Here is a 13,151-nt window from a genome sequence, read left to right on the forward strand (position 1 = left end):
AAGTCTCAAAGGCTTGGTCTGAAATTATTGGTGATACAAAAGCATACTGTATATACTCCACAGCCGGATATACTGTACATTAGTCAATCATTATACAATGTAATCAATGCAATACCCATACAAAGAATATTGTTGACAAGATATATTTTTCTGCTTGGCACATATTTATTATAACGTACCCCCTTAACTTTCCGTAATCTTATCTTGAGCCCTAAACTGCCTGGAAACAATCTTTTTCTGGCTAATCTTATTACTTTCACTTCCCCATTCCTCCTAGACGGTTATTCTGCCAGCCTCGCACAAGCTGATTAACTCCCTTGTCGCCCTGTTCCAATCTTAGCATACCATAATGAGTCACAGAGTCCCCATACCATATTCCAACTCCCAGAGACCCCCTCACCGTATCTACCCACATATCAAATAATCCACGGTCCGGTTCTTTTCTCAATGTACCTCTTTTACAGCATCATTTCAGTTAGTTACATCATTCAGGCACAGTGCCGCCGACAGGTGGGTCAGCCGGTACTCCTGTCCCGGGCCCGGTGAATCAGGGGCCAAGTCAGTAAGGGAAACACACATGACTAGCTTAGCTGAAGAGACAATCATGGCCTTCCTGGTGGCTTCCTGGGGACTAGCAGTCAATATAACGAACTGAACAGGCGGGAAAGACATGTTTGAATCTTCCCGGCTGTGCAGCTGCTTATTCCTACTCTGTCCTACCGCCCCAGGGCCCGCTGCAACCCAGTTCTCTCTCTCCCCTCTCAACCCTCCCCCACCCACGGCCCTCTGGACCCTACCGATTTGAGGAGTAACCACAACATTCACAGGGCCCCCCTGCAGGCCACCTCAAAGACCCTTCATGGAACCCCTCCATGGGACATTGCAGTCCCCTTCACATGGACCCTCTGTGGGCTGTCTCGAGGCTCCTCTGTGGGCTGTTGCAGTTCCCTTCACAGCCCCCTCCTTGTGCCTCCGCTCGCCCACCACCCAAGTGTTACTGCTTCCTCCTCCAGCCCTTACTTCATACCAAGGTACCGTAAAACTCAAAAAAGAGGGGTGGGTAGGGAGTGATCAACTAGAAACCATACAAATTAGATATAAAATAGTCGATAATTAATGGGTGGGTGTGAACTGAAATGAATCAGGAAAAAACACGCTCACAAGGCTGTGTGCTCAAAGAAAAATTCACTTATATGCACACCACTCTTGAATAAAATGTAACTTTTATTAACCTTACATAAAACATATATACCTATTTCCCCCTCACCCTATACCTATTTCCCCCTCCCCCGTACCCTATACCTATTTTCCCCTCCCCCGTACCCTATACCTATTTTTCCCCTCCCCCGTACCCTATACCTATTTTCCCCTCCCCGTACCCTATACCTATTTTCCCCTCTCCTTACCCTATATCTATTTTCCCCTTACCCTATACCTATTTCCCCCCCTTACCATATACCTATTTTCCCCTCCCCCTTACCCTATACCTATTTTCCCCTCCCCGTACCCTATACCTATTTTCCCCTCCCCCGTACCCTATACCTATTTTCCCCTCTCACTTACCTTATACCTTTTTTCCCCTCTCCTTACCCTATATCTATTTTCCCCTTACCCTATACCTATTTCCCCCCCTTACCCTATACCTATTTTCCCATTGCCCTATACCTATTTGTCCCTCCCCCTTACCCTATACCTATTTCCCCCTCACCCTATACCTGTTTCCCCCTCACCCTAAACCTGTTTTCCCCTCACCCTATGCCTATTTCCCCCTCCCCTTACCCATACCCATTTCTCCCCCCTTCTTATTTCTCTCCCCCCTTCTTATTTCTCTCCCCCCTCCTTTTCCTATACCTATTTCTCTCCCCTAGTATTGTACCGGGTACAGTAGTCATTTATTTAAAAAAAAAAAAACGGTTACCCGGCCAAAATCAATAGTTCTACCGGTCTGGGTACCCGGTTGGCACTTACCTGCAGGGTGGAGGAAGACCAAGGAGACATCTATGAAGAGCAGCAGTGGTCCTGTGGTGGTGGCAGCCTTCGAAGCGTCTTCAGCCTGCGTGGGAGCAGCAGGAATCCGTTACACAGAACAGCAGCAGGTAAGTAGTGTGTGTGTGTGTGTGTGCCGCTGGGGAACCATGTGACAGGAGCGTTCCTATTGGATAGACGGCTGTCCAACAGGAACGCTCCTGCTCCGGTCACGTGGTTCCCCAGCCACACTGCTTACCTGCTGCTGTGCTGTGTAAGGCTGCGCATATAGCGACGGTGAGGTCAGGCTGCCGTCGCTGGAAAAATCAAATTGAGATGACTTAAAGCGATCGCGATGAAGCCGTCGCTCCATCGCACCGTCGGTCGCGCTTACTATAAGCGCACGCGGCGGAGGCAATGCATTTGTTTTGGTGGTAAGTGATTTGTTTATTTTCAGCTACCCTGACATTACCCGACACCGGGTATTACCCGACACAGGGCCCACTTCTCAGTTGCCGGGTCCGGGTAATGTCTGGGTAGCTGAAAAAGTGCAGAGTAATTCCGGGTACTCCGTACACCACTACTCTCCCCCTTCTTACCCTAGACCTATTTCTCCCCAATTCTTACCCTATAACTATTTCTCCCCCCTTCTTACCCTATACCTATTTCTCCCACCTTCTTACCCTATACCTATTTCCCCCCCCCCCATTACCCTATACCTATTTCTCCCCCCCCATTACCCTATACCTATTTCTCCCCCCCATTACCATATACCTATTTCTCCCCCCCATTACCGTATACTTATTTATCCCCCACATTATCGTATACCTATTTCTCCCCCCCCCATTACCCTATACCTATTTCTCCCCCCCATTACCCTATACCTATTTCTCCCCCCCATTACCCTATACCTATTTCTCCCCCACATTATAGTATACCTATTTCTCCCCCCCCATTACCCTATACCTATTCCCCCCCCCCCCATTACCCTATACCTATTTCTCCCCCATATTATCGTATACCTATTTCTCCCCCCTCACCCTGTACCTACTGTATTTCTCTCCCCCATTAACTTATACCTATTTCTCTCTTTCCCCCCCCCTTCCCCTCTAGTCCTGGGCCCAATGAAAGCTGTCGGTGGCCCTGTTAAGGTATAAAGAATTTAGTTATAGAGTGGAGAATCTTTAGCTTGGCTGTTCTTAGCTTGGTGATGTTAAATGATTCTGAATTCTATAAATCCAAGTACAATCTTTATACATTTTAGCAAGCACCTGTTTTTCTCACCGTCAGCCAAAATGTTCTTAGTTGATCATCAACATCAGAACACTGTTTCTTCATTTAGCAATATTTACTTTGATTTAGAAGACCCTTCTTTGTTTTGTCACTAAGTAACTATGTTCCTAATCTTTTAAGATCTATTTCTATTGTCTTGTCTTTCTATCTATTTAACTAACCTTTGATTCCAAACTCAAGACCATCTACTATTCAACCCAGCCAACATTAAACATACCAGGTTTCTTAAATCACATGAAACATTTCTACACCTGCCTGTCTTCAGATTGATTTATCTTCTTATCTTTGCAGAGTCGGCTAATCATTTTCCAATATAATTTCTAATTTAATACTATATTATTTATTTTAACTAATTACATGCTGAATATATAAGTATATAGACAATATAAGACCTTTATTATTTAGGCTTGATATCGTCCTATCTTCAGTCATAGTTCTACCAATTGTGAATGGTTTGAGGAGCAGAAGTGAAGATACAGATAGGTTGGCCTAGTACCGTATTATTTACCGGTTCCATGTATAAAATGACACACTGGGCTGTCTGCAGGCCGCCCCCTCTGCATCAAGAACCCACAGCACTTTGGGGTCTCGCTACTAATGTCTTCCGGCTGCAGCATTGTGGCAAAACCAGTTCAAAAGATGTCACGGTGTAGGTCAAATAAAAGTTATATTGTTAAGGAGTTTGTTTCCTGTTTTAAAAATGAGGTTTAATTGTGTTTTTACTCCAGGCTTTGAAGTCAAGAGACAAGTTTTAAAAAAAAATCCCTTTATCTTCGAGACAATCCAAGCGGCACAATTTTTTTTTTTAAATCATCAAGGGATGCTCATTATATTAAAACTCATTAAAAATGGCGTAGAGTTGAATAACATCTATTTTTTTTAAACTATTATCTAATACTACTCAACCCCCTCAATCCCTTATCTCTCAACCCCCTTAATCCCTTCTCTCCCTCCCCACAATCCCTTCTCTCTCCTCCCCACAATCCCTTCACTCTCCTCCCCACAATCCCTTCTCTCTCCCCCCACAATCTCTTCTCTCTCCTCCCCACAATCTCTTCTCTCTCCCCCCACAATCCCTTCTCTCTCCCCCCCACAATCCCTTCTCTCTCCCCCCTCAATCCCTTCTCCCTTTCACCCTCAATCCCTTCTCTCTATCCCCCCTCAATCCCTTCGCTCTCTCCCCCCTCAATCCCTTCGCTCTCTCCCCCCTCAATCCCTTCTCTTTCTCCCCCTCAATCCCTTCTCTCTCCCTCCCCACAATCCCTTCTCTCTCCCTCCCCACAATCCCTTCTCTTTCCCCCCCTCAATTCCTTCTCTCTCCGCCCCTCAATCCCTTCTCTCTCAACCCCCACAATCCCTTCACTTTATCCCTGCACAATCCCTTCTCTCTATCCCTCCACAATCCCTTCTCTCTCCCTCCACAATCCCTTCTCTCTCCCCCCTCAATCCCTTCAGCACTCTTGCTCTCCTCCCCCAACACACACACACACAATACCTCCGTCCCCCAGAATACCCACACTATCCCTACCTTACAATACACACATAATAGTCCCTGGCCCTACAACACACACACACAATGGCCCCATAATCCCCCCCCCCCCCACAACAGCACCACCTCCCCAACAATGCCCCACATAAGCCCCACAATTCACCCCATGCCCCACAATAGCCCCCCTTCTCCACAATAGCCCCACACTGGCCACCTTCCTCCACAATAGCTCCACCTCCCCCACAATACCCCCTTGCCCCACACCAGCCCTCCTCCTCCACACAAGACCCACTCCTGCCTCCTTCCCCCACAATAGAACCCCACCTGCCCCATCCCGCACAATATACCCCACCTGCCCCCATACCCACAATAGTACCACACCGCCCCCCTCCTCCCTACAATAGCCTGCCTCCCCCACATTTTACCTTGAGGATGCGGCGCGGCCTTCCCGCGCACACCAGGGGAGGAGTTGAGGAGGTGCGCGAACACCAGCAGGGGGGTGGAAGGAGGAGCAGGAGGCGCGCTCTCAAGCCAGGGAGGAGGCAGCCCGGCAGCAACGTCCAGCGCTCTCCAGGCCCCCTCCGTCACTATGCACGGGACTCCTGTCCCAGCTCTCCCCCCTGTCGGTGCCGGCCGCATGGTGTCACCTTGTGAGCTAATGTCAATGGGGATGGGTGATGTGTGCAGTGCCTCAGGGGTTATAATTTAGCAGCAGTATATGTGCTATGTGTGAGCTACAGTGCAATTAAAACTGGTTAGAAAATCAGAAGTGCCATAAGAAATTGTGAACAAAAATCTTGAAAAGTGCAAGAAAAAATATAAATACTTCCCTTATTGCTGCAGCAAAGGCTACAACCGTGTTCTACTGGGGGAATACATCTCAATGATGACTTTGATTACCTGTGTATACTTGCTCCTGCTGACTAAATAGGGATGCGAGGGGAAAGCTTACGCTAAGAGGAGGGGCCACATGTCTCCCAACATTTTACAATTAGACGTATAATATCTTGGCAAGTTCATGTCTAATTGTAAATAGTTGGGAGGATCCTGGCCCCTCCTCCTAGTTTAAGCTCTCCTATCCCATCCCTATTTAATCAGCAGGTTCTATATTAGCAGTGCTCCTATATTATAGGATAGGCTCAGACAGCTGCTACACTTCCGTGCGTCCACGTTTGCGAGCCTCTGTCTGCTGGGCGATGTGTGCTCATCCCCAGCAGACAGAATGACGAGACTTGGAGGCGGGACTTAACGTCATCCATTTAATATAAAAAAAAGAAACAAAGTGTGTGTGTGTGTTTGTGTTTGTGTTTGGCTGGCAAAATACATGTGACGCGGCTGCTGCCTGAAATTACAACTTCAGTTGTCTCCAAGTGCAGCCGCGTCAGCGCTGTACTTCGCCGCCGGGTGTCGTTTTCTGTTTGAAAACTCCCACAGAACAAACCGAAAGAGTGGCGAACGTGCGCACGCACCTAAGCGCACGCATGTCGTGTACAGTAGCACCCTGCCTGATCGAGGCCTTAGACACCGTTTACATGTCTCGCATCCCATGCTACTGATTGCTGCGTTTCCTCTTTTCTCTATGTAGTGGAGGAAATACAATTACTAAGGACACATTGATAGTGGTAGGGCCTGCTGAAACGGGCGCACCTTTAGGTACATGGTTGCAGACTTAACATATGACACATTATTTAGTTAATTCCTGCACTATATTAGATGTACGTTGTGGCTTTGTTTACTGCTGTATATTTGTGGTCACTTTCCCAGTAGCGCTCCAGTTGGTACAATTATATTTATAAATATATAATAATGTGGGTCTGTGTTTTTAGTTTGCTAAGAGATTATGTCTAATTAAAAGTATCTAATTAAAAGTATGTTCTTGAAATAGTTGACATTGGATTAGAAATTCCACACTTTGACTCTTATAAAAAATGTTTTGCCTTTATTTGTCGCAAATTATTTAATCAATTCTTTCTTTAATACAAACAATGGAAAGGCACAGGCAGGTTTTTATTGTTTTTAAATGAGTATTACACTAATATATATATATATATATATATATATATATATATATATATATATATATATATATATATATATATATATTTACAGTTGCTTTATGCTTTACTGTGGAGGGTTTTAGTCACTTTTTTTACCCACCATAACCCTAATAGTGGTGGTATATATATATATATATATATATATATATATATATATATATATATATATATATATATATATATATATATATAGCACACAAATGTTTTCTGTAGGGAAAGCACATTGTCGTATTGAATTGTTTACCATTGGTACAGCAGCCTGGTGTTTGTTGTTTGGAGTGCAGTGTAGGTAGTAGTTAGACTTGTTTTGAAAACAGAAAGCAATGATGTTATTGGTTGGTGAGTCCATGGGTTTGTAGTGTCGCAAGCACTAGCTGCAAGACTTTGCACAGACATTTACAGGCTTGGCTGGGCAGCGTTATAACCTCTGGGGACATTGAAGTTTTACTTTTTTTTTGGCAGTGTGGAACAGTCATCTTTCCACTATCTGGTCAGTATAAGCGGTGTTTCTTATATTGTATTATGGCATTGAGAGGGTTAAGTGAGCGACTGCGCTATGTAAAAGCATTAGTCAGTCAGAAATGAATTGTTTTCTTTGATAGCGTTCTGCGGTGCATCTAATTTTCGGCACAGGGCATTAGGTTGTGCAGAATCTGTCCCAAACATACAGAAGTTGAGCCGTTCTGAAATGGTGGTCTGTATCAAAGCAATGTGTTTTGTTTTTCTTTGATATATACCTGGCCCTATATTGGCACCACTTATAAGTCTGTCTGTCAGTGATTCGCAGCCTGTTTTATGGATTTTGTTTTTAAATGCATTATACCCTTTTTATTTTCTATACATTTCTGTACAACAAATACATATTTTAATTCATATTTTTCTTTATTTTTGAGTATAACCTTCACACTCTATACCCTTATTTAATGACATTTTGAACTGTTTTTTGGGGTTGCATTATTGTATTTTGTTCTGAAAGTTCTTGTGACATTTGTCTGCGCGCTGTGGCAATATTGCAGGTGCCAACTTCCTGTTTTATAAGATGGGACATGCTGTACTGTTAGTGACATTGACAGCATCGATGTATAAGAAATACTCATGGCCTGTTTTTGAGTATTGTAGTAAAAACAGAACAGACGGGAACGGGATTGTGTAATGTTATCATTCTTAACTTAGTCTTACATCTTATGGTAATAGGGTAATTATTTTGCTGTGTATTGTTTGATGGGAGATCCCTGAGCAGTTACAGTAATAAATAAGGATAACATGGTCCTGTATCACTAGCCTTTGTTAGAGATGCAGTACAGGCATGAAGGGGAGAATTACTCATTCTGTGAAACACAAAGTTGTCCTGACACCCTAGCTGCATAGCGCAAGTCTAACTAACCTAGAAGGAATACGAATGCATTGCCACACAGGACTAATTATCTCTGATATCAAGCTTTACAAATCCATGTTACAGGAGCTGTCATCCGTGAACAGGAAAAACCTGAGAGCAGAGCGAATATACCGTAATAACAGAGATGACGGTGTATTAGTAACAGGTCACACCTTCAATATGGTATCAGTTACATAATAAAGAGCAATTAGTCAGTTTTCCTTTTAAAGGTCCCACTCGGGTGTCGATGGATCTTCTAGAATTAGAGGTCCTTCTTATTCTTCTCTGGAGATATTCTCCCTTGAGTACCTTTCTCCTGTTGTGAGCCATGTGACCGTGTGTCTCTGCCAAGGGCTCCATATTCACTTCTTGGGTTTTTGTCTTTCAATTCCATTCTCTAATAAGACTACTTTGACTATTGGCAGAAGAGACCTGAGCCATTCTACCTACATTTCCTTGCAAAAAAATAATATCATGCAGACTAATATAGAATAGACTTGGATCTTCTGTGTCCCCAGGAGTCTGATCTACAGTATGAGCTAACTCGGTTACCGGTAAATGACTGATGATTTTTATTGTTCTGGCTGTTGGCAATTTACTAAGATAATGTACAGTACAGCAGAACAAAGGAAATATTACCCTTCTGAACGAGTTAGAAAAACAATGTTTTATGTTGTCATCTTCAATTCCATATTTATTTGTACAAAACATCATTGTTTATTTGATTGTCTCCTCTGCTTTGTATACTGTACATCCCAATCTCTCTCGCAGATAAATATTGCAACAATACAAGCAATATTCAGTGTAGAGCCTATTATCCTTGTCACCCAAAGGTGGAGCTGTGTTAACAAAATCCCAGCTCTGAAACGTATTCATTTAGGTTTGCAGGAACAAAGCCATTTATTGTCTCTGTTTCATGACATACGTATGTATGAGAAATATGGATTCGGTGCTTTGGGCTGGAAATTGCTGCTGAGATCGTAAACACACGGTAAGTTTAGTTCCATAATTCACACAGCGTCACTGAAAATGGGTGAAAGTTGAATGTGACATTTACATCAGTTGGAGGCCAATGTAAAGTGTAATATGTTTCCAATGCCTTGGAAGCCAACACTTCCCGGATATGCAGTAGATATTTGTTTTAGTTGAGCTGTAATGTACTGAAATGTAATTAAGTAATAATCCTCGAAGAAAATCCCTGAGGGGATTATTACTATCATAGGCTAAATGTAGGCTTTTTTTAAAATAAATAATAGACACTTTTGTATAGTATATAGATTTTTTAAATAAAATAAAATGGTAAATACATTAAAGCACCTCTATTTACACTTACACTGCAGCTATCTATATCCACACACTGCTGCCCCCTCTGTGTACACACACACACACCGCAGCTCTACACACACACACACACACACACACACACACACACGCAGCAGCTCTACGCACGCAGCAGCTCTACACACACACACACACACGCAGCAGCAGCTCTACACACACACGCAGCAGCTCTACACACACACACACACACACACACACACACACACACACACACACACACACACACACACACACACACACACACACGCAGCAGCTCTCCACACACACACACACACACACACACACACACACACACACACACACACACACACACACACTGCAGTTCAACATACAACACAGCACCTCTACACACACACACACACAACACAGCAGCTCAACACACAACACATAGCATCTCTACACACATACAAACTGCTGCTACACACCATCTCTGCTGCTACACACACATACAACACAACAGCATACACACACACTAGACCAGGCCTGCCCAACTCGTAAAGTGAGAAGGGCCGAACTGCTCCAAGGAAAAAAAAATTGGGCCGCACGGGTTAAATCATCATCATCATCATCATCATCATCATCATCATCATCATCATCATCATCATCATCATCATCCTCATCATCATCCTCATCCTCATCCTCATCCTCATCCTCATCCTCATCCTCATATCTCCCCCAGATCCCCTCACTATCAACCTTTATGATACTCCCCATCTATCTCTCATACCCCCATCTCTCCCCCTCACCCACACAATACCCCCCTCCACATCAAACACACAATACCCCCTCCACATCCCCAGCCCATTCCATGTCAGCAGCCCCCCCCCAAGTCAGCATCCCCCCCATGTCTCTCTTCCCACAATATGACACTCTCTCCCCCTCCCCTAAATGACACTCTCTCCCCCTCCTCTCAATATGACTCTCTCCCCCTCCCCTCAATATGACTCTCTCCCCCTCCCCTCACTATGACACACTCTCCCCCTCCCCTGAATATGACACTCTCTCCCCCTCCCCTAAATATGACACTCTCTCCCCTTCCCCTAAATATGACACTCTCTCCCCCTCCTCTAAATATGACACTCTCTCTCCCTCCCCTCAATATGACACTCTCTCTCTCCCCTCAATATGACACTCCCCCCCTCCCCTCAATATGACACTCTCTCTCTCCCCTCAATATGACACTCTCCCCCTCCCCTCAATATTACACTCTCTCTCTCCCCTCAATATGACACTCTTTCCCCCTCCCCTCAATATGACACTCTTTCCCCCTCCCCTCAATATGTCACTCTTTCCCCCTCCCCTCAATATGACACTCTTTCCCCCTCCCCTCAATATGACTCTCTCCCCCTCCCCTCACTATGACACTCTCTCTCCCTCCCCTCAATATGACACTCTCTCTCTCCCCTCAATATGACACTCCCCCCCTCCCCTCAATATGACACTCTCTCTCTCCCCTCAATATGACACTCTCCCCCTCCCCTCAATATTACACTCTCTCTCTCCCCTCAATATGACACTCTTTCCCCCTCCCCTCAATATGACACTCTTTCCCCCTCCCCTCAATATGTCACTCTTTCCCCCTCCCCTCAATATGACACTCTTTCCCCCTCCCCTCAATATGACACTCTCCCAATTCCCTCAATATGACACACTCTCCCCCTCCTCTCAATATGACACACTCTCCCCCTCCCCTCAATATGACACTCTCTCCCTCCCCTCAATATGACACTCTCTCCCTCCCCTCAATATGACACTCTCTCTCCCTCCCCTCAATATGACACTCTCCCCCTCCCCTCAATATGACACACTCTCCCCCTCCCCTCAATATGACTCTCTCCCTCCCCTCAATATGACACTCTCTCTCTCCCTCCCCTCAATATGACACTGTCTCTCTCCCTCCCCTCAATATGACACTCTCTCTCTCCCTCCCCTCAATATGACACTCTCTCTCTCTCTCCCTCCCCTCAATATGACACTCTCTCTCCCTCCCCTCAATATGACACTCTCCCCCTCCCCTCAATATGACACATTCTCCCCCTCCCCTCAATATGACACTCTTTCCCCCTCCCCTCAATATGACACTCCCCCCCCCTGCAACGCACATCACTCTCTCTCCCCCGGCACCTCACATCACTTCCCCCCTGCACCTCACATGTCAGCAGCCCACCCTCCTCCCTCACATGTCAGCAGCCCACCCCCCCCTCACATGTCAGCAGTCCACCCCCCCTCACATGTCAGCAGCCCACCCCCCCCCTCACATGTCAGCAGCCCACCCCCCCTTCACATGTCAGCAGCCCACCCCCCCCTCACATGTCAGCAGCCCACCCCCCCACCAGCCCATTTTTCACACCCACCCCCCCCCACCAGCCCGTTTTTCACACCCACCCCCCCACCAGCCCGTTTTTCACACCCACCCCCCCACCAGCCCGTTTTTCACACCCACCCCCCCAGCAGCCCGTTTTTCACACCCACTCACCCCCCACCAGCCCATTTTCACACACACGCACGCACGCACGCACGCACACACACACACACACACCTCTCTTAGATCAGCATCAGCACATCCTCTCCCCCTCTCCCTGGTACTAAGCCCCGCCCCCGGCATCCTGCTATTGGAAAAAAAAAAAATACTCAGGGCATCCTCCTCATGCTGCTGCTGCCCCCACGCACTGTAAAACCCGGGGACGGGGAGGGAGGGAGAGGGAGGGGAGGAGGGGGGGGATGAATCGCCGCCATTTAAAAAAAAAAATGTAACTTTTTTTTAAAATTATTATTATTTATTTATTTAATAAACTGGCGCCGGGGCCGTATGTTGTGCAGCCCTGCACTAGACAGACAGAAACTGCAGCCACAAACAAATTGCAGACAGCCACTTACTTTGCATCCACACACACACACTCTTTCCCTCTCCAATTCAACTGAATCTCTCAGCTCTGTTCAAGGAGGGAGGGGGAGGAGTCACTGCCTGGCTACTTCTTCCTGACCAATCCCCTGCCCTGTCTCAGAGCTGTTCTGAAAGCTGATTGGCTGGAAATAAACACATTGGCAATAAACACATGGCAAGCTGCAAAAATTCCGGGCATTACTGAATGAATAATGCCCGGAATTGTAACCAATCAGAGAGCAGGAATTTCAATAATGCCTGGAATTTTACAGCTTTAGCCTATAATATGGAGTAACTTATGCACTTCCAACTGTTCAAAGCTTCTATGCAAGAATATTTTTTACTGAAAAAGCAATACTATATTCCACAATAATTACAAATTACAATAATTACAGTCCTTAACCTCAGATGTATATACTATATTCCTGTAAAGCCCTCTAAACACCAAGAGAGCCCATAGCCCTGTGGATTAGTAGTGCAATATGGGAAATTAGTGGACGATATGTCTGTATATACTCTGTATATTTTTACCATGCAGAATGGGTAAATGTGTTACTCGTGTCCTTGTCCCGCCTGTCCCTGGAATGGACTGCTGCTGAAAGCATGTTTCAGAACTGTGGAATACAAGGTTTATACGCTGTTGCTTCTCCTTGTTACTTAACCTTTATTATCGGCTTCATTATTCAGTGTAACAAATACAGAAATGCAAAGACGATGCATAATCAGGAAGCTGATGATGAATATGGT

General features: G+C 45.5%; 1 protein-coding gene across 7 annotated transcripts in view; it reads left to right on the top strand.

Moving 5' to 3' along the window:
* The window catches only part of NEDD4L (NEDD4 like E3 ubiquitin protein ligase), a 506,193-nt gene that overhangs the window by 258,919 nt on the left and 234,123 nt on the right, over positions 1 to 13,151 (top strand). The window contains exon 1 of one of the 7 annotated variants that reach the window (XM_075587174.1): positions 7,084 to 7,294. The exons of the other annotated variants lie outside the window; for them this stretch is intronic. The gene's annotated coding sequence lies outside the window, so the exon portion shown is untranslated. Of the gene's footprint in view, positions 1 to 7,083; positions 7,295 to 13,151 lie in introns of those variants that run through there. 7 annotated transcript variants of the gene reach the window in all.

Source organism: Ascaphus truei, chromosome 1 (genome assembly GCF_040206685.1).
Source record: "Ascaphus truei isolate aAscTru1 chromosome 1, aAscTru1.hap1, whole genome shotgun sequence".
In the NCBI taxonomy this organism is placed as follows: Eukaryota; Metazoa; Chordata; class Amphibia; order Anura; family Ascaphidae; genus Ascaphus; species Ascaphus truei.